This window comes from Galeopterus variegatus, unplaced genomic scaffold (assembly GCF_000696425.1).
Source record: "Galeopterus variegatus unplaced genomic scaffold, G_variegatus-3.0.2 Scaffold4202, whole genome shotgun sequence".
Taxonomy (NCBI): domain Eukaryota; kingdom Metazoa; phylum Chordata; class Mammalia; order Dermoptera; family Cynocephalidae; genus Galeopterus; species Galeopterus variegatus.
In genome coordinates, this window is record NW_007730313.1 from 30915 (window position 1) to 57794 (window position 26880).

At 40.5% G+C, this 26880-nt stretch overlaps 1 long non-coding RNA gene across 1 annotated transcript; it reads left to right on the top strand.

Annotated features, from left to right (window-relative positions):
* Nucleotides 1–28: 28 nt before the first annotated feature.
* LOC103602573 lies at nt 29–26880 on the top strand. Its single transcript, XR_551542.1, has 4 exons — nt 29–117; nt 833–1045; nt 10247–10335; nt 26701–26880. It is a non-coding gene; the product is annotated as an uncharacterized LOC103602573 (long non-coding RNA).

Here is a 26880-nt window from a genome sequence, read left to right on the forward strand (position 1 = left end):
TCTCCTTGTCTGTCCAATGCAGGGAAAGGGTCAAGAAAACCTATCTTATGTTGGATGAAGATTAACGAAACGACGAATGAAAAATGAGATACATATAAAGCAACAAGTGTATCACAGGTGCTTGGCCCATGTTAGACCAGTGGTTTTCATAGTGTGGTTCTCAGATCAGCTGTATCAGCACTATCTGGGAACTTGTAAAGGCATGCAAATTCTCCAGTGGCGGGGCCCTGTAACTGTTCCCTAAGCACCCCAGAGAAATCACGCTAAGTGCCTCCATTTCCTGTCCTCCTGTCTATGTAGAAGACTATAGTTAGAAGAACACTGCTGTCCTTTCTCCACTCCTCAAAGGGATTAAGCATACTTCTATTTTCTTAGATTTCTCCTAACCACAGAAAAGGTACGTTTTGTTTTGTGATAAGCTAATCTGGAGGAGGCAAAAGGTTGTCCTCTTCTTTCCATAACTGCATGGGTAAGCCTAATTCTGAGGTCATGTATTGAAGCTCATTGTGGCCACATATCTAAGCCACTTCCTCCAATTTAGCTTCTATCAATAGTAAAATTAATATTTTGATCTCTTTGCTTAATTCTTACATTGCATCTACTTTTCAATTGGTTCTGGGAAGTGGGAGGGAAAGGAATGTTTTTTCCCAATTATACCCTGTGATGGCCTCCAAAATTACCCCCAATAATCCCAATCTCAGTTATTCACACCCTCCCACATTGTTCCAGAGTTGGTCTGTGTGACCAATATAATAATGTGACAGAAATGACAGTATGTTACTTCTGAAATTAGGTTATAAAAGATAATGGCTTCTCTTGCTCTCTCTCACAGATCACTGTTTCTAGGGGCAGCCACTTTCCATCTAATAAGAAGTCCTATATAGAGACTCACAATAACAGCCATGTGAGTGAGACTGGAAGTGGAACCTTCAGGCCCAGTCAAGCTTTCAGAAGACTGCAGTTCTGGATGACAGCTTGACTGCAACCTCCTGAGATCCTGAGCCCAAACAACTCAGCTAAGCTGTTCCTGATCCTCAGAAACTGTGTGAGATAATAAATGTTTATTGCTTTAAGTTGCTAAGTTTGGGGATGATTTGTTATACTGCAATAGATAACTAACAGATTTTAGTACCTGGAAGTGGAGCGCTACCATAATAAATACCAAAAATGTACACATAGCTTTCTAACTAGGCAGTGGAAGTAACAACTAGGTAGTGAAAGGAATTTAAGGAACACACTAGTGAAAGCCTCGATAGCCTTGAACAGACTGTTAGGAGAATTTTGGACGTTGATAAGGCTGCTGGTTGAGGTTTAAAAGAAAGCGAGAAAAATCCTGTTGAAAACAGAAGGTCAGGGAATTCTTGCTATGTAGTGGGAGAAATCTTACCAATATTGTTGTGTGAGGAAATGTGGAAGGCAGAAAATGTACCTAATGAACTTCTGATCTAGCTAAGGAAATTTCCAGCCAGAGTGTCTGAAAGTGCCATCTGGTTTCTTCAAACTGTTTATAATAAAACTGAAAGGAGAGAGATAAAGAACTGTTAAACCAAAGGAGTCAGAACTTGCTAGTTGTAAAAATTCCTAGCTTCTGCAGATGATTAACAATTTTAAAATTAAGAAATAGTTTAAGAGCAAAGGTCACATCCAGGGCACCAATCATGAAAACATGGTCTAAAGGTGAAGCTGGTGGGGTGACTGTAAATCCTTTATTATCTCAGAAAGATCAAAAGTGGTGCTTCAGAGTACCAGTTTAGTCACACAAAAGGCTCTCTAAAGTTTTTAAGGCAGTGAACCACAGATCCTCTCAAACACAGGCTTCTAAGAAGCAGAAGAGCACTGCCCCTCAGCAGAATCACAAGGTGGAACAGGGATTGTCTCAAAGAGATTTGTGGGTGTGACTTTTGTTTAATGGAATGGACTCATAAAATTCACAGAAGAGTCACAAAATTAAAAAAAAAAAATTTATTAGCAGAAACACTGCCAACTAGAACTCAATGGGACAGAGACAGTATAAAATGAAAAGAGGACTCTGTACTCACCCCGCCCCAATTCTACTGTAGATTGAGAAAATTTTTTAGCTGCATAGGTGTACTAACTTTCATGAAAAAGAATGACTCAGAAGGTGTAGCCAGATCCATAAAGAATAACTCCTGGGAAGGAATAGGACTGAATCCTAAGGCACTTCCAACATTTGGCTGGCTGGATTTCAGAGCTGCTTTGGGGGACTCCTGTGTTCCTCCAACTTCTCTCTTTGAATAATAATACATATAGTGTTTATCCTATTCCTGTTCCACTGTTATATGTTGAGCATGTGCGTGTTGTCTCTTTAGTTCACAGGTGTTGGGAAAATAGAATAATTTAATCAGGTCCCCTCGCCTGCCCAGCTGGTTGGGGGAGGGGCAGTGCATTCTTTGTAAATAAGTTGTGTGGGGGTGGAGTTAGGAGCATGTGCGTGTTGTCTCTTTAGTTCACAGGTGTTGGGAAAATAGAATAATTTAATCAGGCCCCCTCGCCTGCCCAGCTGGTTGGGGGAGGGGCAGTGCATTCTTTGTAAATAAGTTGTGTGGGGGTGGAGTTAACGCACATGTACGGCACTGGGCTTGGCTGGCGACTGCCTCCGGTGTCCACTGCACACATGGCCATGGTGCTCTCCAACCTATGGCTTCCAAGGACCTTTGTGCCAGTTACCTAGCTCATAGACCTGCGTGGAAAGGGTCTGGTGACCCAGCCTGGCGTTGGAGAGTTTGTGACCCGGTCTGGACAACAGGCTTGAGGGGTCTGTGAGCTCCAGACCCAGCCCTAGCTCGACAATTGGCCCAGTTGGCAGGATTACAGGCAGGTAAAAGAGCTCGACAACAGGTTTTTAGATTGAGAAGAACTGTATTCAAGGACTGTATTTAAGGAATTATACTTCAGGAGCCTCATGTGTATCTGGATCTGATTTAAATGACAAGGCTCTGGACTTTGAACTGATGCTGTAATGGGATGAGAATTTTAGAAGTTTGGGGATGGATGAATGTATTTTATGTGTGGGATGGACATGATTCATTGGGGCCCAGAGGGCAGACCGTGGTAGCCAATATCGTTTCTTCCTGGTATTCCCAGCCTTGTAGAGTGTCCTGCCTACATTGCCAAAATTCATCCACGTGAAAAATAGAATATAGCAGAAGTTATGGTATGTCACTTCCAATATTAGGTTATAAAAGATATTGTGACTTCAATCTCTCATCACTCACTTTAAGAGAAGCCAACTGCCATGTAATGAGGATCTCAAGTGATGAGAAACTGAAGCCTGTCAACAAGTATGTCAACAAGATTGGAAGCAGATTCTTTGGTCCCAGTCAAGCCTTCAGAAAACTTCAGCCCTAGTTGACAGCTTAATGATAATCTCATGAGTCAGAACCATCCAACTAAGCTATTCCTAGGTTCCTGACCCTAGAAACTGTGTGGGATATAAATGTTGTTTTAAGTTCTTAAATTTTGGGGGTAAGTTTTTTATACTTCGCCATAGATAATTAATACACACCTACAATACATTCATTGTACTTACACCACGTACTATAAGATATCAGAAAAGAGAGATCTTAAAACTTGCTTGGATAAATGGTTGGTGTTTATTATTTTCAGAACATGTCCTTCATGCATAAAGAAACACTCTTCCTTTTCGTTCAGTGTAATTCTTTTGATTGACATAAAAACTTAAGCCTGGCAGAATTCCTAACAGACGTTGTTCACACTTTGCCTTTAATTTAAACAATTCTAAATAGACAGTCAATTTGAAAATTTTCTTGAATTTAGAAAAAAAAAAAAAAACCCTGTTAAACTTTCATAAAACTTTTAATTTGAGCTGGCTTTAATTTTAGGAATATGAATATTCTTGGAATTCATCCAAATCACTAAGCTTTCTTACTCAATCTCTTTTGTTTTTTTCCAAAGAAGAGCCTAATAAAGGTTAGTTCTTGTGAAGGTATCTTTTCCTATTTTTTCTTTTTATATTTATTTAATTTTTTATGATAAAAAAATTTTTTTTATCATTCCACAATGTAATCATTTTTTGTGATGGTATCTTTAAAACGACCAGATGGCTCTAGACATTCAGGATAGAAAGTGTCACTCATAACTTCTATTTACCTATGTTTTGTTTTTCTAAGCAATTGTGTGAATCCGATATTCATTTTTGCCCCTCACTCTTGTTGAGAATGGTGGTGAAAAGCAATGAATTTTTAAGTGATTCAGCTCTAACTCTTCTACATTCTCCTTCCACAAAGCACATATACTGTAATCATAATTCATTATCTTCTCCATCTCACAACTGCCTTCCACCCTAAAGTTATTATGTATTTCACATTCTTTTTCCACCTAGAACTAATTTGTCCAATCAACTGGACATGTTTTTTTCCCCCCCCCTTTTTTTGGGAAAACAGGCTGCTCCTGTGTTTTCAGAGCCTTCCTTTCTAGAATGTGTATGAACTTATTCTCAGACTACTTGTGAGCAAGACACTCTCTGAAGATACAAGTTTGGAAGCACTTTATAAGAAACGGAGGTCTGTCTGCTCTGTTAGTGCATTCCATGAGAAAGCTCCACTGTCCGGGAAGAAAGCTCTGTGTAGGCAACAGTCACTTCTACATGCACAACACAAATGGCACTGAATGTCACTTCATTTTTTAATATTTAATGTCTACATGACCAATAGCACTTGGAAATATATGGAGTGAGATGAGCTGTTAAAATCTAAGTAACCCTGAAGATCTCTTAGCTAGCCAAAAACTTTCCATCCTCATAGTGTGTGCCTTTTCATAGGAAACGAAAACCCTTAAGAGCTAAACCTCCACACCAAAACAGTGAATCCTTTCAGGGCATAATTCTGCAATTCTTTCCTAAGTACTCTTAGATATTTTTTAAATCAGGAAATATATGATGGTAATGTCGGCATGTGACATCCCAGGCATGACTATGTTCTTTGCTATTTCTTCTTACTTGAGCCTCATTCCTGCCTTTATTTTCTTTCTCCTACTTTCTTCACCTACTTCTGTTTCTCCTTTTCTTCTTCCTGAGTTACACTATAACCCTGAAAAGGACCCTCCATGGGATCTGGTACTGGCTGCAGTCTGGGAGATGCCCTGGGTCAGAAGAGGCAGAGCAGGAAGGTACGGGACTCTAAGGAGGCCAGGGAGGAAAGACAGGGTATGGATTTGAGGAGTCTCATGAGGGAAGTCACAGGGCCTATTTCCCAGCAGTTTGCTCTCAAGCCTTTGGAAAGATCCAGAGTCTACTTTCAGTGCTGTGTTTTTAAGTTCTCCTAAAGTCTCACTAAATTTATATGGGACAGCCATATTGGATAGGGACTAACGGGTTCTTAGCATTTCTGACCAGGTTCCTTTTAGATCTGTCTTCACTGGCTGAAGAATCTGCTGTGGGTAGGGTTCCCTTTGGGGTCCCCTCTGACCAGGCTTTTATAGCCAGAAGTAATGAAGAGGGCTCTGGGGTGATGGGATGATACCGAGGCCCTGGCTCCGGGACTCTGAAGTAGGAGTTCCTCTGAGAAGATATGCCAGGCTCTGGTTTATTGCAAACTGGCAATGGGCTGTCTGGAAAAGCCACCAGTGGGCTCCCTGGACGACTACTCAATATACCAGACAACAACCCACGTGACCATTGCAAGAAGCAGGAACCTAAACTCTTCTGAACTTAGTTTGTCTATGAAGTATCAGGCTGATGTTTCAATGTGTGGCTCCATTTGGGGTTTAACCTACCGACCAGAGGTGAGAACATCAAAAGACTGGGTGTGTTTATGTGGTTTGGCAGAGCAGGAGAAGAGAGAGGAGGATAAACCACTGAGTGTTCATGTCAAAATACCTGCAGACTGGTTGGTCTGGTTACTTTTGAGCTGCCTGGCCCAGCAGTGTAGAAAGACAACTGAAGCTTGTCTTGAATAAAAGCTACTATTTATTCAGTTCCTTCCACGTGCTGGACAACATATTAGGTGCTTTACATGTGCAACCTTAGCAATGCTTTGAGATAGGTAATACTCCCATTTGCCAAATTTAAAAAGCTAGATAGTCCAGAGAAGTTCGGTGGTTTGTTCAACATCAGGTTTCTAGTAAGTGGTGAAAATGTCAACTTTGGTATGTAGTTATTTTTGCTATGACATCACATTCATTTTTTTTTTTTGAAAAAACGAACTCTCATTGGCAATATAGTGAAATTAAAATAATAGAGCTGTGGGAGAAATGGGGTTGGTGTTATAAAACTTTGTACATAGGAAATGAAAAACCCAAGAGCAATACAAACAGACGTGCTAGCACATCTGAATCTCTAGCAGCATTTGCCTCTAGCACACAGTTGGTCCTTTGCAGCCTTACAGCCTGGGGCTCAGGCTTCTTGAAGGTCCTTGGTCTACTCACTGCCAATACAGAGCACTTGCATCAATGTTAGACATCTGATCCAGAGGTGTCATACAGAGGGATGCTTCTTCCAAGCTTCTTCATCTGCACTCACAGCTTCCCCAGCTAGTTTAATATAAAACTTAATGGCTTTAAGAATTACTACATCATTGTAAGTCTTCATGGTGTAGGCATACAGGTTTTTCCCTAAAGTCCTGAAATATTTCTAAGGCTTTCTCCCTAAATGTCAGAAAGCTTACCCTAATCACCTTAATTTATGTGTTGGCAAAAATCATGTATTCACGAACACAGCTTTTGCATCACAGTCTTCACTCCTCAATTTTCCTGTCACTTATGAGATACATTGCATCAAAGGAAACAATGTGTTTTAAAGAGGCTTCATTGGCCTTGAGGGAAGCTTATACTGGCTAGAGAATTTCTAACTGATAAAAACTATTTTTTCTCTCTTCACAATCATGATGTTATGATCACACCTAACCAAATTAACAGTGGTTTCTTGGTTTCGTCTAATATTCAGCCCATGTTAAAATTTTATGATAGTCTCAAATGCTATTTATAGCTGGTTTGTTCAAATTAGGACTCAAATAAAACCCAAACATTGCATTTGGTTGTTATATCTGCTACATCTTTTATTTTATAAACTTCTGCCTTTTTAAATACAATTGATTTATTGGAGAAACCAGTCCTTCATACCAGAGTACAATATTCCATATTCTAAATTTGGCTGATTGCTTTCTTGTTATGGTGTTTAAGTAGTTCTATTCTCCATATTTTCTATAAACTGGTAGTTAAAACTCAAAGCTTGGTTTAGGTTCAGATTCAATTTTATTGGTAAGTTAATGTCTTAGGTGGAGCTTTATAGTTCCTATTGCATCATATTTTGAAGTAAAATGCCAATCCTACCTAATTTTAGTAATGCTAAGATTGATCAGGGTATTAGGAGGTAGCAGCTAGATCCCTCCATTATAATTTATCAACTATTGATCATCTCCTAGATCCATTATCTCATTGAGAAAAAAAAATAGTAATTTTCTAAGTCTATCATTTATTTTATCTTTGTTAGCTGGAATTCTGTGAAGAACTTGACCTCATCAAGTCTTTGGATAAATTGAAACACAGCTTGTTCAGGAAAAGTAAAGTCTTGATTCTTTTATCAATTTTTAAAGTAAAATGTTGGTGCCCTGGCCCACTCAGATGGTGATCAATGAGTCTTTCCCTCATTATCATAGTGATAAGTATCATTATGAACTACTCATTTTTTATGAATTTATGTTTTAAGCACTGATATCATTCCTTTTTGCTTAAACTGTCCCAACTTTGCCAGGAGTCTTTTCGGCACAACTTCTATTACTTTTGACATGGCCTCTGTACAGTGTGATTGTTTCCTTGCTTTTTGGCACAAAACTTGTGTGACTCATTTTGTAAATGTCCTGATGTGGACCTAAAATCAACCGTTTTGCAAAAGGAGTTTCTTTCAGAATGATATTTAAAGATCACAATTTTGGCATTAAAGGGGATTTTAGTCTTGAATAAGAGCTGGATGCAATCGGACACAGGTTTTTGTTGGTGATATTTAGATTTTCTAGCTATGCACTAATAATTATAAAACTTTTTTATTGCAATTTCTTAAAGGAAAAATATTTTTATTGGAAATCTAAAACTTGGCATTCTTGACTTCATTTTCCCTTTGGAAAAAAATTTTTTTTCTGTTTCTTTGGTAACATGAGTCTTCTTGGGAATACAACTATTCAGTTTAGCCAGATCAATAGAGAAGTGAACTGGTAGCAAGTACTGAGAAACTACCCTAGGTATTTCAAAATGCCCAACCATAAAGTTTTTGAACTCAGAAGTTATGCTTTGAATTTTTTTTTGTTTTTGAATATTAAAAAATTTAAAAGAGTAAACATTTGCTTATTTTTTGTTTGGGACGTTAGTATATTTTCTATTTTGTAGATTATTTTAGCTTTATGGATATTAACTACTTTGTTTTTGTCCTTGGTTCAGAAATCTGTTCACTTTGTGACGGTCATTTGCAATTCTTCAAATTAACATATAAAAAGAGATCCAACTCCAACTTTATTAGTAGCCAAATGATATGCAAATTAAAACAAGAGCATTTTTATTGTAATAAATTAGCAAAGATGAAAAAAAAAAATATTCTGTTCCAGGGAGTTTTAAATGACAGTTACACTTTTTATGCCTACCCTGCTATCATGTTTCTGGATTTTGTTTCTTTTCTACTTGGAATGTCTCCTCTCTCCTCCCTTCCTCAAGTATCAGGTCCCGCAGGCCCTCTCTTCGGACCTGCCAGGGTTGAGCAGACACAAAGATGCTCTGCATAGAATTCAGGGTTTTGCTGATTTTTTTTTTTTTCTGTAAAGGTCCAGATAGTGAATATTTTAGCCTGTGCTGGCTAAGCAGCAAAATTGAGATATTGTGTATGTACTTATAAAACCTTTTAAAATGTAATCATTAAAAACATAAAAACTAATTTTACCTTGCAGGGCTGTACCAAAATAGGTGGCAGCCTAGACTTGGCCTATGGGCCACAATTTGCCAACCCCTGTCTTAGATCCTTCAGCAAGAAAGAACTCATTGCCCAGCTGGAAGGAATATTACCTAGCAGCCTTGAGCAGCTAACTTCATCATGGTCTACTTCAACCTTGAGCTATTCTTGGGGAAGCCCCTAGTCGATGACTGAGCAAGTCCTAGTCTCCCACTGACAGCCAACAAGGAAAAGGGAAAGAACTGAATTCTGCCAACAACCTGAATGAGCTATGAAGTGGGTTCTTTCCCAGAGCCCCCAAATAAGAGCCCAGCGGGCACCCTGACTTGGACTTTGTGATATCTTATCAGAGAACCAGCCAAATGAACCCAGATTTCTGAACTACAGAAGTATGAGATAATAAATGGATGTTATTTTAAGCCACTAAGTTTGTGGTAATTTGCTACACAGTAATAGAAAATGAATACACTGGGAACTGTAGCTTGCAGGAGACAGCACCTATAAAATAAAGCAGACAGGAGAAAGAAAGAATGGATCTGAGAGAAAAAAAGCCAAAGACCAACAAGATCTTAGCACAATTTATTTTGGTACATCCTGTAGCCGAGATGCTTTAGGCATATATGAATTATTCTATGTTTTCTCAACAGCTATAAAAATTTCATCAATTATTGAGGGAGGCTTTATTTGTGATAATCATGGGGGTGTTAGGAATTTTAGCTAATTACTGTTAGTCTTATTGGAGAAAGATTTTGTTAATTGATGAATGGCCAAATTAGCCTCTCCTTTCTGACTGGTTCTGTTCCTCTGCTTTGGTGTTTATAATTGAGCAGCAGCTACTAAGATGTGGGGGTTGCAGAGAAGAGCCCAGGGCTGTATAGATGAGCCTAGGAACCTTGACTGGCAGTGAGTATTCCTGACAGGAAGTTTGGTGAGCAGCAGCTGCTACCTGTAACAAATACCTGTTATAGCACATTGGGAGTGACTGAGACATCCAAAGGGGTGCTTAAGGATAACAAATGGCCAACCCCCTAATGATTACTTCTAAAAATCCAAACAGAACCCAGAAGTCTCACAATTAGCTTTTGAAAATCCATTACTTATTTCAGACAGAAGCACTTAGGGGAGCAAAATAGCTTATTTCAGTATACATGTTGAGAAGGCAATGTAATAATAGAGTTAAGCTTCAAGGACCTCATGATCAAAGATTTGTGAAACTAATAGCTAATACAGAAAAGAGATGATAGCCCTTTCAAATGCATTTTGAGTGCTCCTATGTGATGTGCAATCTAATTGTGGTGTAATTTCCAGCTACTGATAATGGTTTTGTTCCTGCAGTTTGTGCTACTAGAGGTCTGCATCTATTTGTGCTAGAACTGTACAGATGGCCAGGGCTGGCCAGAACACCTCTGCAGCCATAATCAAAGGTAAGGAGAGGAAGACAAGCTGAATACATTGTGCATGAGAAGGTATAGCATTTAATTTCCCTGATAATCAATTCAAGCTTAATTGTATAGACTTCATTAATGAAACTCAGTATAGACAGTTTGTACTAGGAATAGCATTACATTGATTACCTAATTTCAGAGCAAGAAATTAAAGAGGAAAAAAATAGAGTTTATCCTGCTTTTACTATATATAGCAACTGTAGACAGGACAAATAAATAGCTCCTGTTATTAAAATAAAGCTCATATACAGAAGAGTGCTAGCTAATAAATGTAGAAGTAATGATAGAAATAGAAAATAATAAGATTGCGGGCTGACCCCGTGGCTCACTGAGGAGAGTGCAGCGCTGGGAGCGCAGCGGCGCTACTGCCATGGGTTCGGATCCTATATAGGGATGGCCAGTGCGCTCACTGGCTGAGCACGGTGCGGGCGACACCAAGCCAAGGGTTGCGATCCCCTTACCGGTCACAAAAAAGAAAAAAAAAAGAAAATAATAAGATTGCAAGACATAATGAAATAATCAGTCCAGGCAAGGACCAATAACAGATGCTAAAACTATTAGCTGAACAGTTGACAGAGAACCAGATATTCACGTGGTACCAAAGTATCACCCCCATAAATTACTTGCTAATGGCAAATGGGGAAAAAGAACCCTTTGCAATGGAGAAATAAGGCTATTATCACTTGGTAATCAAACTTTCTATCTGATTGCTCTACTATTAACAATGCTATGGGACTTCTGAAATAATACTTTATAAATTATATGGCATTACCTATATTCTGCTCAACAATGTTTAAAATGGAAGTTGGGTCTAAAGCCTTGATTAGATTCAAGTTAAAGGAAATATAAAGCAGAGAAGAACAAATTAAGTGACATTATAAGGAAACAATTGGGTACATTCAGAATGTGTGACTTTTATAAGATAACTGGTGTGGTCTCAAAAAAAAAAGGTCAATGGCAAGAAAATAAGGAGTAGTTGCCATTAAGAGGTTAAAGAGGTTAAAGAGATTAAGAGGTTAAAGAGGCAGAACCAAATCCAACATAGAATCTTTTAAAATTTTTTTTTTTTAAAAAGATGACCAGTAAGGGGATCTTAACCCTGACTTGGTATTGTCAGCACCACACTCTCCCAAGTGAGCCACAGACCGGCCCCAACGTAGAATCTTTGATTGGGTTTTGGTTTTTCAGAAAAGCTTGAAAACACTTTGGGTTAATGGTGAATGTTTGAATGTGGTTTGTTCAAATGTTGGGCAGGGGCCTTGCAGCAAACAGATGGCAAATGCAAAAGAACATAATCATGAATCATTTAATACAGAGACTTTTTTTTTTTAATGAAGAGACTATTGAGAGCTGTAGGCAGGACTAATAGAAACGACAGGGAAATATCACCCACCACACTTAGACCTGAAAGAGCAATCATGGGGGCACTTGTGAGAGTCCAGTCATAGCTGGAACTGTTAAACAGGACATTGCTTAACAGAGATTTGGTGGTAGATACAGACAATACCAGACCAGTAACCTGACAGGGGTGAACAACAAAAATGTATCGCAGCCTCTCTCTCACCCTCTCTCTGATCTTTTGCTGTTGCTCCGCATTGGCCTCTCATGCCTGCAGGTAACTCCCATTGGCTGACCCCAATTGGGAGCCTGGCTGTGGCTGTCTGTAGAAGTCAGCCTCTCAGGGCTCAGAGCATAACAGAGAAAGATGGATAATGTATCTGGAGGTATGAAGCAAAGAGAGAATAAAGCACAACTGGGTATTAGAGTAGGTTAGGGAATTATTGTTGTTAGGAGTGATAATGGTGTTTTGTGATTATATCATAGAATGTCCTTAGGTTTTTTTGTTTGTTTTTTTAATGCATGTTTAAGTATTAAGGGATGAAATGTCTTAATGTCTCATTTGTTCTGAAATGGTTCAGCAACTGAAGCAAATATGAAAGCAAGCTTACAGAATTTTATTCATTATTGCTACCAGCTTTGTGCATTCAGTCTCCAGTTAAGTCATGCCTGAAAAAACAGCTCTGGCCTCCTTTTCCTAAACTCATATTTGACACATGGTAGATGCCAAAAAATAAATTCTGACCCATACACCTCTTTTTCAGTGATTATCATATTTTCTGTCTGCCCTATACACACTTCTATTATAAAAATTTTTTATCACGTCTTTTTTTTTTTTAGAGCAAGGAAAATTATCATGGATAAAGAGGGCATTAACTAATGATAAAGGGGTCAATAGTCCAAGAAGACTTAACAATCTTTAGTGCATATGTGCCTAACAACAGAGCTTAAAAATAAGTGAGACAAAAACTGATAAAATTGTAAGGAGAAACAGATGAATCCATCATAATAGTTGGAGACTTTGACACCCCCTAATCAGAAATGAACAAATGTAGCAGGCAGAAAATCAGTAAGGGTACGGTTGAACTCAACAGTACCATCAATCAACTGGATATAATTGACATCCATAGACTATTTCATCCAACAACAGCATACTATACATTCTTCTTAAGCTCACATGGAGCAGTCACCAAGATAGACCACATTATGGGCCATAAAATGCACCTTAACAAACTTAAAAGAAGAGAAATCACAGTGTCTGCTCTCAGACAGCACTGGAGTTAAACTAGAAATCGTAACAGAAAAATAACTAGAAAATCCCAAAATACTTAAAGATTAAACAACACACTTCTGAATAACACATGGATTAAAAAAGAAACCTCAAGAGAAGTTTAAAACTGTTTTGAACTAAATGAAAATGAAAATTCAACTCATCAAGATTTGTGGGATGCAGCAAAAGCAGTGCTTAGAGGGAACTCTCTAGCATTGAATGAGTAAATTAGAAAAGAAGAAAGACCTACAATCAATGACCTAAGTTTCCATTTTAAAAAACTAGAAAAAGAGCAAATTAAATCCCAAATAAGCAGAAGAAAAGAAATAATAAAAACTAGAGCAGAAATTAGTGAAAGGGGAAATAGGAAATCAGTAGAGAAAATCACCAAAATCAAAAGCTGGTTCTTTGAAAAGATCAATAAAATTGATAACCCTCTAGCCAGGCTAAGAAAAAATGAGAGAAGTCACAAATTACTAATACTGGAAATGAAAGAAGAAACATCACTATGGATCCCATGGACGTTAAAAGGACAACAAAGGAATATTATAAACATTGTCATAGTTTGTCTCTCCTATAAGCCATGAGTTTCTTGATAGCAAGGATTTTGTCTTACTCATCTATGAGCACCCATTGTATACCTTATAATGTCCCATAAAATGTTATGATTTCGTTCTATTAGTCCTGAAAGAAATGCTGTAAGAGGTGAAAATATGAAGAGTATAAAGAGTTAAAACAGAAGTTACAACAGGTGATACAGCCTGGTTGAAGGGTCTAAGATGACTGTCATAAAAGAGAAGGGAAGGTCAAGGGCAGAGCTTTAAAGGAAGAGAGGATAAAGGATAAAACTTGATTAAATGGCTGACCCACACTAAAGTTCAGTCTAGAGTCAGTGAGAAGTCCTAGGGTGAGGTAAGGCAAATAGCAGCAGCAGAGCCTTGGGTGGAGCCAGGTCCCTAGGAGGTCTGGGATGTCTATAAGGAGCAGACAAGTGGTGTTTAACCATCCAGACAAGTTACCATAAGTGAAGTTCAGAGAATGTGGACAGGCCTCGAAGACCAGGGATCAGACCAAGAAGATAGAAAAGGCGTAGAATTCAGAGATGGAAGCTGACTATAAGATATTTGATTCTGTATAGGCAGATTTAAGATGATGCCAACAATGGGTTGATGTAGATGAACATTTCTGGAAATTCTAGTTAGTGATTCACTCTAAACTCATGTAGGATGGGACCACTTGAAAGGCATTTATTTTATAATTATGTGTGTACATGCTAAGGGCTAATTCTTATCAAGCACTTGGCAATGTGCCAGCCACTCTTTTACACATACCATATGTAAACCATTTAAACTCGCATCAACCCTGAAGGTAGGTACTACTATTACCCCTGTGTTACAGATGAGAATAGTGAGAGTAAGAGTTAAGTGGTCTAAGAATGATCCCCTACAGCTTGCCCTTCTAGAAAAAGGAGCTGGATTACTGCAAAGTTCCATGGAAACCCACCAGAACTAATTGCCTTAAACTCTGGGCCATAGCCAAAAGCAAGTCTTTTCCACAAGGCTTGCCAGTAAATGGCTGAACTGAGATTTGAACCCAGACAGTCTGAGTTCTTTTCTTGCCAGAGTAGGGCATGGGGCTTCTCCAAGCATGAAGGTTGAGGTGATGAATCCTGCCACTGGCTTGTACTCCAGTTCCTTGATTTTGCAGACAGAACAGCTGGTGCTAACCTCAACACCAATGCTAAGCTGGAAGGATAAGGCTGGAAGAAAAATCCTAACCTGTAATATTCCAATTGTATTCCAGACCCTGATCACACCAAGGAAAAACCTAGGCTCTCCTAATCCTGCAGCTTAAAAGCCCCACAACCCAAGTGTGGGGGATCTGCTCTATTAAAGTCTGACATCCAGCTTGACCAGATTGTTATGTGCTGTCTTAGACTAAATAACTGGAGACTCACATACCCATGTGTTTTTCTGTCTCCATTAATGTTTCCCAGTGAATGCTGCTCCAGGATGTTAGCCATTTGCACAACAAAGCAAGGCATGGAGAAGAATTTGCTAAGGTCACATAGCTGCATAGCCAGTAAGTGGGTGAACTGAGATTCAAACTCAGGTAGTCTGAGTCCAGACTCTGTCATCTCTTGTGCATGATCTCTAATGGATAGGTAGACTTCTGTGTCCTATGTCTATGTATTTCCCCATGATGCATAGCACAGACTTGCACTTAAATTCTCACTAGATATTTGAATGATTGTAACAGTGATGTGAAATGACACGGAAGGGAGATAGCCCTGATTTAATTGAAAATCTTTCATAAAGCCAGCCCAGCCAATTCTCTACAAACAGGATACAAATGCTTTGCATTTAATTGCTAAAGTGTTTTGAAGTTGAACTCAAAATAATAAATATTAATGGCATCTGTCAGTTAAATGAAAGAGCCAATAAACAAACAACCCTACTTTCCAATCAAAAGGAAATGATCCTTCAAGGAACACAGGGCTTAAGAGAGTATATGATCAATGTCAAATTATATGACTGGGGCTGGCCCGTGGCTCACTGGGAAGAGTGTGGTGCTGATAACACCAAGGCCATGGGTTCAGATTCCTATATAGGGATGGCCAGTTGGCTCACTTGGGAGAGTGTGGTACTGACAACAACAAGCCAAGGGTTAAGATCTCCTTACCGGTCATCTTAAAAAAAATAAAAATAAAAAATTGTATGATAGGCTAGTCTTATAAGATGAGGCAAGAGATAAAGATGGATATGGAGTAGTTGGTATAAGACTCACAAATTGGTCCTTAAATGTATGTAAGCGGGAGGACAGGATTTGAAGAGAGAAAAAGAAGAGAAATAATTGCCTACAAGTATAATAAAAAGCAAAGATAAAGAAATAAACGCAGAAGGTATTGTATTAGTCCATTTCTTATAACAAAATACCTGAAACTGGGCATTTTATAAAGAAAATGAAGTTTATTTAAGTTTCTGAGGCTGGGAAATCCAAAGTCCACCTGGTGGTGGAAACAGTGACCCAAGGGGTCTCACACTGCAAGATGGTGGAAGCAGAGAGAGGAGAGAGAGTTCCTCATGCACTGTCCTTTTAAAGCCTTCAGAACCATGCCCATGACCACCATTATTAATCCATTAACTACGGCATGGTCGTACAATCTAATCACCTCTTTGAGGGCCCATCTTTCAATTACCATAATAGGATTTCCCACCCTCAACATTTACAGTGAGGATTAAGCTTCAGTGAGGTTGGGGGGACATCCAGTCTACAGCAGGTATTGTAAACCAGTGAAGAATGATCATGATCTGGATTAGGGGATTTGTGTTAAAAACAGTGAGAGAAGTTAGAAAAATATGATGGGACATATTACATGGTTCCAAACGTTACTGGTGAGCACTTGAACTATAAAGTAATATAGCGTTCACAGGTGGTAGGGAGATGCAATGAAATACTGTACTTTGTGAAAATTAATCTGATAGTGGTGTTGAGATGGATTGGGAAGAAGACCAATTAGAAGGTTATTTGCGGACTTCCAGCAACTTGATTAACTGAGCTGATGTAGACAGATGCTCCTCCCATTACCCACACTCAAAAATTTGGGAAAAATATTTATGAGTGATGGGCAATGATGGTAAAGAAAGAGTAATATGATCAATGCCCTGAAGAATGGGAACAGGGAAGACCATATTTAAGATTCTGAGAAACAGGGAAGACCATATTTTAGATTCTGAGATCCTTAAAAGTAACATGTATGCTGGCTTGAATATACAGTACAAAAAGAATAGGAAGAAAACATATAATTTCCAGTCCGGTAGCAGGAATAAACAACACAAACCAAGTGGAAGGGAAGAACAGTGCCCCCTTGGAACATAAGAGAACGTAATATGAATGGTACCTCTGTAGGGTGGGAAGGACACATATCAATTTCAGAACAGTGGTTTATTGTGAAATTAGTAAACATAGGGAGGGGAGGGAAGCAAATGGAACTGGGAAAGAGTTAAAAAAGACTTCAACTATCTGTAACATCTTTTATTCCTTAAAAATATCTGAAGAAAATATCTATATCTTGTTACACCTTAGGATGAGTACATAGATGCCTGTTATTCTAATTTGCTACAGTATAATAAAGTATTTGAAAAGCTATTGAAGTAAATGAAGCAGAGGTGAGGGGTCTAGTTTAATGTTGCACAAGAGGAGACTTCTAATGTTACTTTTCACACCTCCACCCCTGGCAGAAATCCCCTAAATAATATCCTCCAACCTGGTGTGGCAACAAAATATGAGTTTACAAATTCACCAAGTCTCAAAGATATATACCATCTTACTTTTGTTACTAATGATCTAAGTAAGGTTCAGTAAGACAAATGCTACAGTCAAGCTGTGAACCAGAAAAAAGTCCTGGGGATTTGTTCTGTAACCTGTTTATAGTGCCCTCTAATGGCAGCTCAGTAGAGCTCTAATGCAGAGCTCACTTTTGTACGTGTTGAAGGTTAACTTTACAGTATTTTTCAACATGCTAATGAAACAAATTTAATTTTGTTTTTATTATTAAGCAATATGAGTAATGCTTGGCTTTTTAACTTTATTATTCATTCATCTCCTATAGGGAAAAGATCATACTTTTCTTTTTAGGTGGATTAAATCTGTTAAAACCAGACCATAATTGGAAAAATTAGTGATGTTCTTAAGGCCTTGCACCTAGATGTTTGGGAAAGATATTCATTTAGTCAGATATGACCAGACACTTTTGAGGAACTAAGGAACTAACTCTTGAAAAGTCCTCCCAGAAAAACTGGCCTAGTACCTGGCTTGCAGCGTCTACCCTCCTGCAGGTGAGTAAGAAAGGTCACTTCTGGGCAGGTCAGGAAGCTTGGGGTATTTAAGGGACCTCAAAAAACAGAGGACTGGCTGGCTAGTTCACTTGGTTAAAGGGTGGCTCTGACAATACCGAGGTCAAGGGTTCAGATCCCCCAACTGGCAGCAGCTCCCCTCCCCCTCCCAGTCCCCCCCCCCAAAGAGGAATCTGTTTATTATAGGTACTGCTGGTGAAATCTGGTAGAGAGAAATTCTTCAGCTTTGCTAGGAGGCTAAGCCTCATGACAGCAAATAATAAAGCTTTCTAAAAATCCACCTGAGATTTCTTATAACTTTTAGAAAAGCAAACCTAAGAAGGCCCATATCATAATATTCTTGTTGCTCCTATGTAAATAATTAGGCAAAACTATGTGGCCTTTTTTACTAGTATTGCTGGGTGTTAATATTCTGATTAGGATTCATGGTCAAAATATTAATATGGTTTCTATTTCTTCTTCATAAATGATTTATTGTACAATTTCTTGATTTACCATGTAATATAAATGAGATGAAAAGAAGAGTGTAATCTTTAAGTTGTCACCAATTCATTGTTCTGTTGGCAGAGGAATGTATATAAGGTGCATAAAAAGTGGTTAAGGGGAAAGTGGAGTCCAGGAGATTAAGGAAGAAAGCGAGATGTTAAGGTTGGGATTCAGAAATATAATATAGGACACCTGATGGCAAGTCACTCCCCTTTTGCTCTCCTGCCATAATTGGGAGAAAGGGATATTTCCAATTTTGTACTCAATTCTGAGAAAACAATATTGTTGCCCTAAGAAGTGTTTACTCCTAATAAAAATGATTTGAGGAAAACTACATTTTCATCTGCACAAAATATCTGATTTATTTCGTATCCCTTTTAGCACTTTTTCTCAAATTCGAAAAGGGAGAATTGGAGAAAAAAATAGTTGAAGCTTCAGTTTTGTTCACCATACCTCCCAGTATACTCTGGCCATAACAGTCTTAAGTATTCTCGCATGCTTTCTTACAATTTTTTCCCTTACCTCATCACAACTGATTTTAATTACTTGCTTAATAGTTCATATTGTGTGCTAAACTATAAGGTAATATATTTTGTTCAAGACAAAAACAATGAAATGACATTCAAATATATTTAAAATGGAAGTAACAAGTTCTAGATGGCGTTTGCTCTGGTGGGTTTTTTTTTCCTGGTTGGCTGTTTGTACCCCCCACACCCCCACCCACCTGCATAGATTAGGGGACTATGCTCGGAAGTGCCATGATAAAGGAGGGAAATGCCAGGCAGTTGGCACGCACATTTCATGGAAACTTTTGGAAATAAACTGAGGGTGAATATAAGTTTAAAACACACACAGGATCGATTTTCATGTGGTACTAGCTGGCTTGAAATCTGTCATCATAATCTTATGTGGGGTAGGTGGGGGTGTGGGGCAAAACAGCAGCCTAGAGTCCAGGGTGCCACTCTTCATATCCCAGGTCCCCCTACAAGCAAGTATTTAAACTCTCTGTGCCTGTTTTTTAATCTGGAAAATGAGCTTGGTCACAGTACTTAAATCATAGGGTTGTAGTGAAGACTAAACAAGAGGAGCAAATAAAGGACTTCATTCGTGGCTAGTACATATTAAGTGCTCAGAAGTTAGCTGCTATTATTACTACTCTTAGCCACTCAGAAGACATCATTCTTTTATAGAGCTTCAACAGAAGTGCAAAAGAAATAGGAAACCATGTACAAAACATAATAAAATGGCAATGTGGTAAACTTTTGCTTCGAAGGTAAGTTATATTTCCTGCCTGACTGGCAGAAACTGGCATCAAAGTTTAGACAAATCAACTTTTGTTTACAGCAACTGCAGGACAGCAAGTGATTGGGCTGCTTGCTTTTAACCCTTCAGTGTTAGTGGAAGCTCAGTGCCTAGAAGCAAGAGCCGGGATACCAGAAGCTTTTGATGAGCTTCTCTCAATGAAATGTCTTCTGAGCGGCCCATGAAAGGCGCTTTCCCTTAGGTCATGTTTCTCTCTTTGGCCTCCATTCACTTCAGCTGCCACTAGAAAGTATTTAATTTAATGAGTTATTACGTATTTTTCTATCATGCTTTTCTTCCCAATTACTTTTTATCTGTGCCATGGATGGGCTAAAACAAAACCACCCCTTTCTTATATGGCACTTCTTTGTATCACCAGCCAGTGGGAACAAGGCTTGTTAGCATTTGTCCTCAATAATTGTTGGCTCATTACTCTTACCTGCCCACTAGGGGTCTACTCCATGCCGCTACAAACATATGGCACTTCTTTGTATCACCAGCCAGTGGGAACAAGGCTTGTTAGCATTTGTCCCCAATAATTGTTGGCTCATTACTCTTACCTGCCCACTAGGGGTCTACTCCATGCCGCTACAAAGTGCCATTCTGCCATACCTTCCTAGGGAGCCCGAGGCAGTGTCTCATTTGCTTGCAGATCTTCCCTGTGGCTGCTGGGCCTGTTGGGTGAATCATGCTCTGCCCATTTGTCATGTGTCCCCTCCTGGAGACTGCTGCCCTGCCCAGGGCACTGAAGCTTGGACTGCAAAAACTTCCAGAGGCCAAACAGAAACCATGCCCTGCAGTCCTCATTGGACCTGAAGTGGGCCAAATGCTGCTCTCTTCATGGAGTTTAAATCTGGTCTGTGAAGCTGGGCACTAGGTGCCAGACTGAACCCACCACTGTCCATGTCTCTCCCAGGGGTCCCTGCACCATAAAATGTCCTTTTCACAAAACCTCCCTCCCCTCTGTGGAAATTCATTCATGTAAATAAGTACCTGGAGAGTGGATCGACAGCCCTTCTGTTGGGAAAATATAGGAAAATGGTCAGGGCCCCTCAGATGTTCAGAATCTTCCCGAGCATTTGATGTAAATATGCACATGCTCCCAGGTGTTTCTTCGTTATTGTCTAATGTAATTGAGCATGTGCAACCAGGTGTCCTGGGTTATGGACTTAAGTATAAAGGATGACTGGCTCTGATCCCAGAGGGATGGGGAGGCTGCTGTTGCTGCAAGCTGTTTCTGACAGTGCCCCCAGGACCCTCTGAGAGGCCACTGCCACTACTGCTGTTTGAGACTGCTGTAAGCTGCTGCTGAGGACTGAGCTTTTGTCATCTGCCAGTGGCTCCTGGGAACTTTCCCAGTTACATAGAGCTTGTGGACCTGTGTGTGAGGGGTCTGGTGACCCAGTCTGTACAGTGGATTTGAAGGGTCTGAACCCTAGCCCTGACAATACAAATGGAAACTTAGTATAACTAAAATAACAACATTTTGGCTCTAGTTATGACTTACCTTATTTGACAACAGGCATAGTCGTGTAGTTTTACACCTTCATAGCCGGCCTCAGTTCCCCCTGCTGTGTCTTCTCACCAGTCGACTCCTTCAGAGGACAAGTGGATAGATAGTCTGTAACTGGGTTAGGCTCCTGGGGTTACTTACTTTGCAAGGTCAGCAGCTCGTAGACTCTCCAAGACCCGCATAAATGAGTTTGGCTCCTGGTGGGGCAGGGGATTTCCCTGTGGGAAAGTGACCCCCACCCAAAGCCTCTTCCATTCCTGCTCCTGCACTGAGTCCTTCATGGATCCTCCTGCTCCTGGGGAAATCCTGAGGGGGAGGGGGGAAGGCAGTGTGGGGCAGGGCAGTCATACTTTCGCTGACTCAAATGAACAGCATGTTTGGAGTCCTCACTGGCCCCATGGCTGGGGTGATTCCTCCATTCTCATCTCCGAGCCCACCCTGTTCACCCTCAGGTTTGGACATTACTCTTGGCTCCCTCATGTCCATACAACTGAAAGGAAAAGTCTTTTGTGAGTTGCTGCTTTGAGCCCCATCTTAGGCCTTTGCTTTTGGCTGTGGGGCAGGACATGGAGTTCTCTGCCAGCTCTTTCTAAGGTCCATGAGGAGCCCAGGTAATTGACAAGGTGACCCTTCTCTATACCCTGCTCCTACCACTGTGGCACCCAAACTAGTTCATCCTACCCCCCAAGTCACCCCCACTGTAGCAGCCGGCTCCCCAACAGGAAACAGATAGTGTATTCAAATCAGGGTAACTTAAAGAGGATTTACTTACAAAAGGACCAAATATGAAGGAGTGGATGGGCTATCCAGAAACCACAGGGTTAGGGCAAAACCCCAAGGCTGGCAGCAACTGTGTTATCACCCCAGCACTGCAAGATGAAGAGAGGGAAAGGTTATTAGCACCTGGAAGGAGGGAGTCCTATGGAGCAAAACCCTTTGAGAGAAGAAGTAACCTTTAGTGACATCCACAGCCAACCCGGGCGACCTGACGGAGAGGAAGCCAGGGGAATAAATACCCCAGCCTCCCTCTCTTCTCCCTCTGATCTCCTTCTAGGGCTTCCCATTGGCTGAAGCCAAATGTAAGCCAAAGAGCCTGGAAGCTTGCTGATGTGATGATCCCTACTCATTAACCTCATGGCCAGGAGCAGGACGGAGAGGCAAACAGAAGACACTTGGCACGCCCAGGGCCCTTGTCACTCACGAAAAAGAAAAAAAGGGTATCTATGAGGGTACTTCAAAAAGCGCAAGGAAGAATAGGATTAAAAAATAATATGAATCTTTCCATGCACTTTTTGAAGTGCCCTCATATTTTAGAAACTCATTAAAAATTTAGCAGGTGGCTCGTGTATTGGCCCCACCTGGTATTCTTCACTCCTGTTGAGATAATTTTAGCTTTTGAATCATCTGGGGCAACAGCCATTTTCCCACATAATGGTCTTCTTCTCAGTGACAGTTAAAAAAATAATTGTGGCCATGTCTACTGCACCAATCTTGGGCTTTCCCCTTTCAGGACAGGATAATGTCCCTTCTAGGGTTTCAGGTACCAGAGCCATAGAGCAGGCTCCTGACTCCCTTGCAAGTATAGATGCAACACTGCCTGTGTGATGCTCTAGGCTCTTTTCTAGATCTGCCCATCTAGGCTCCAGCTCCTTTAACACCTGAAAGTAGTTTACCTAGTGACTACAGCTGACTTTCTTTGCCCATCTTCATAATCCTGATGGCAAAATATTGAACCCTAGGTTTCTTTTTCCAGTGGCCTTTTGATCCAGAGGGGAGCTCAGTAATCTACATTTTCAGATTTCTGGGCCTTACCCATATTAGTTCCTTTCACTGATGATTTTAGCCTCTGGGCTGAAAATATTGAGCAACTTTTCTGCCAGCCTCCAATGCTACCTGCTTCTCCTGGTTCCACTAAATTAGCTTTGGTAGCAGTGAGAATTCAAAGCCTACTTCCTCAGGCACTATGAGATTCCACAGTGACCATAAGCAGTATCTCCAAGTTTGCTTCAATGTGGGTGGTTTGTCAGACCCCATTCTATTGCTTCCTCCTATGCTACCTTCTGCAAGAGATTTGCAAAAGCTTGTTTTCTTTCCTTGTATGCATGCTTAATGCTTTTCCCACATCTTCCAGTGATGCTAATCCATTGCCCATAAACTGCAAGACATTAGCCAAATTGAAGTCACCGATAAGGACTAATACAAAGCACAGTCTCCTTGTCCCCATCAGGCTCCTCCAGAGTTCTAATGCCTGATCAAAGTGGATTTATCCTCCCTTCCTTCCTTTGGAGGTACTTTCTAAGCCTTCCCATCTTTTTCTAGTACTATCAGCTGCAGACTGTTCTCAGCGAGCCAATCCACCATTTTCTCCTGGTCTGTGAAGGCCCAGGAGCAAAGACATAGGAATTTTTCCAACTGTTGGTAAATCCAATGCTGGTTCTATTAAAACATCTCAGAGGTCAACACCATAGGAGGTTTGCGAAGCTCCATGTAAGACTTCAGAAATAAAATCTCAGATTTTTGTATGGGGTTTCTCTTTGCTTGGGCTCCCCCAAGCTAAACTCAAAATAAGGATTTGGATGCAGGTCATTTATTTGAGAGGAAATATGCCAGGAAATATGGTGAGGGAGTTGGCAAGTGAGACAGAAAAGTAAAAAAAAAAAAATTAAGGTTGCATTAATGAGCAGGTTACTGCTGTGGGTAATGAGAATAATCCTACTGGGGGCCCTGTGAGAAACTTCGTAGAGCACCCTCAGAACTGTCCCATCAAGAAATGAGAATTTTAAGGTATTTATCTATAAACTCCTGCCCCTCTCTGGTTGAAGGTGGACCCTGGGTGTTAACCTGCTTGCACCTCTAGCTAGACCTGCAAATAGGCCTAGGTGCTCACTTTCCTAGAGAACACCCTCAGGCAGAGAGAAGCAGGACCTTTCAGCACTATGGGAATTATCTGCAGTTGACTTCTAGGCTGGGCACTGTCGACATTAGTAGCTTCTTTCCAAGAAGCCTAGGCACATATCCTTTTTGAATATGGTGGATTTACAAAATATGTAACATGCCAATCTTTTGAAGCTTTGAAAATTAAATTGTGTTTTTCCCACCCACTTTTTCCACCAAGCTCCTTCTCATGGTTTATATGATAGGAGGGGAAGCTATGATAAGGGGATCTTGAGCTGCTGTCACTATGTATGCGTTTATAATCTCCACATTAAGCAGTGGCTGATCACCACAGAATTTCCAGTGTTCTGAATTGACAGACAGGATGGCATTAACAGAAAAATCGGGCTGACATGCCCACAGAAGAGCCACCCTTCCTTCCAATGCCATTGGAACTTCTTTGAGTCTTTGGAAAGAAAGAAAAAATAATAATAATAATTTTCCTTCCCATTGAGAAGAAACTGTGTTTGAACCACTGGGGCAGGAGTACAATTTCTCCACTATGTTTCTGGTTGTTTCACTGCTGGTCCCAAAGCCTCAAATTACATGAGTAATTTGCATGGAGAAAGAAAAAGAAAGAAGTTTCTCATGGAGGAAAGGGTGGTAGGGTAGAGACTACCACATTCTTCATTTCTCTGTCTTCTGGCCCAACTTGAGGGACTAGGTAGGTCTGATTCCTGTATTTAGGGATGTTAAGTGGCAGTTAAAGAGCTATTAAGACTCCATGGTACAAAGCAGTGTCTTCTCCAGCTTCAGGGCCAAGTGTGACCCTCTTAATAGCTGGAGAGATGGTTTCTCTATATCTGTGCTATGCTGTGTGTGGTGTCTGGGAAGGAATATGGATTGGAAGCCATATGGCCCCATCAGCATCTGGAGGGATTTACAGCTTTGGGAACCTAGAAGTGCACTGGCAGTCGGAGCAGCCTCCCAAAGAGCCAGACACAGCAGACATCATCAGCAAAGGTGGAGGACAGCACCAGGAGGAAACCCACTCACCACCACTCTGCATCTCCAAGGTGGTTTCTAGGACAGCCCAGGGGGTCTCAGGTTTGCTCTAGACTCAAGTCCTGTATGGGTGGATGGGGGCTGATGAGCCAGCAAAGTGGAAACAAAGACAAGCCTGACAGCCCAGGGATGCCGCATGGATACAGGAGGCTGGAGATGTGTGGGTTACAACCAGAAAACTAGAACATCTTTAGCAGTTTCATTACATGAAAGTCATAAAAACTGTTTCTCTTTCTTGACTCCTATTCTTGGCCACTTTTAGTACACCCCAAATATAGATCAGAGGCACAAAAAAAATCAACTTGCAGTAGGCTGAATAAATAGTCTCCTAGTGACTAACTCCCCTCTAAGCCTTAAGCTAAAAGCAGTGGGTACCGTATGTGAATGTGATCAACTTGCAGCAGGCTGAATAAATGGTCTTCTAGTGACTAACTCCCCTCTAAGCCTTAAGCTAAAAGCAGTGGGTACCGTATGTGAATGTGAATATCCTGTTGAACTGGCTCATTTGTGTGGGTTTGAGCAGCTCTGCTGAGCATCTGGCTTATTTTCACAGGACTTTTATCCTGAGCTCCAAGTTTTAGGCAGAGCTATAATTATGGTGATTAGTTATAGAAAGTGGCTATTAACTGACTTGTTCTATTTTACTACTTTACTTAAAAGCAATTAAGATGGGAGGATATATAAGCTGTACTTCTCTTTAGAGGTTTAGAGAGCATATTTAACCAAGCCTTTACCTTTCTTCCTAAGCAAGTAATTGTTCCCATTATCGGAAAGAAGTGCAGTTTCTATCCAAAGAAAGTCTAGGTACTTAGTAAATTGTGTTGGACAGCATTTTTTCTTTTAGTGCTCCCAAAAAGTGCTCTATGGTTAAATAGTGGCAACCAATGAATTAAATAATGTCAAACAGGTTTGATTACTGACTTCTCAGGGACTTTAATGTGTTCATGTATGCGGTCTGACGTCCATGTATGATGGGTGTAGTGGACTGAATGTCCCCCCAAAGCTCATTGAAGCTTGAATTGTGTCTCCCAAGTTTTAGGTATTAGAAACTTGGCCTCCACTATGACTGTTAAGAGGGTGGGAAATCCTATTATGGTGATTGAAAGGTGGAGCCTTGAAGAAGTGATTAGATTGTAGGACTGTGCCGTAGTGAATGGATTAAAAATCTTGGTCAGGGGTGTGGTTCTGAGGGTTTTAAAAGGGGAGAATGAAGAGTCTGTCTGTCTGTCTCTGCTCTCTTTGCTCTCTCCACTCTCTCTGCTTCCACCATCTTGCAGTGTGAGACCACTGGGTCACTATCACAACGACCAGATGGACTTTGGACTTCCAGCCTCAGAAACTGTAAGCAATAAATTTCATTTTCTTTATAAATTATAGCATATATATAGTTCTGTGTATTTTGTTATAAGCAACAGAAATGGACTAATACAATAGGGGAATGTGAACAGGCATCCCAAGGACATTGCCAGTACATCTTGCAGAAGGCTGGTGCTCTAGAACATAATTTCAAAAATGCCATGTATGATAGACACAGAGACACACCACCAGATCCCCTTTGAATGAAGGGCTTGCTGTCCAGCTGCAGGGAACGTGATAGCAGACCATTTTTAGCGGACTGCTCCTTCACTATCTCCTCACAGCTTCGAAGAACCACCTTGCCCTTCCATGAGCTTCCCATCCAGAGGCTGAGCGAGGCGGGAATAAGGCATCTGCCCTCTTGTCCAACTGCAACAGCAGATGCTTGCTCCAGGAGACTGGCCGAGGCTTTCCAGACCCCTGTCACTTTTCCTCTGCCCAATGCTCCTTCCTCCCCTTCCTTT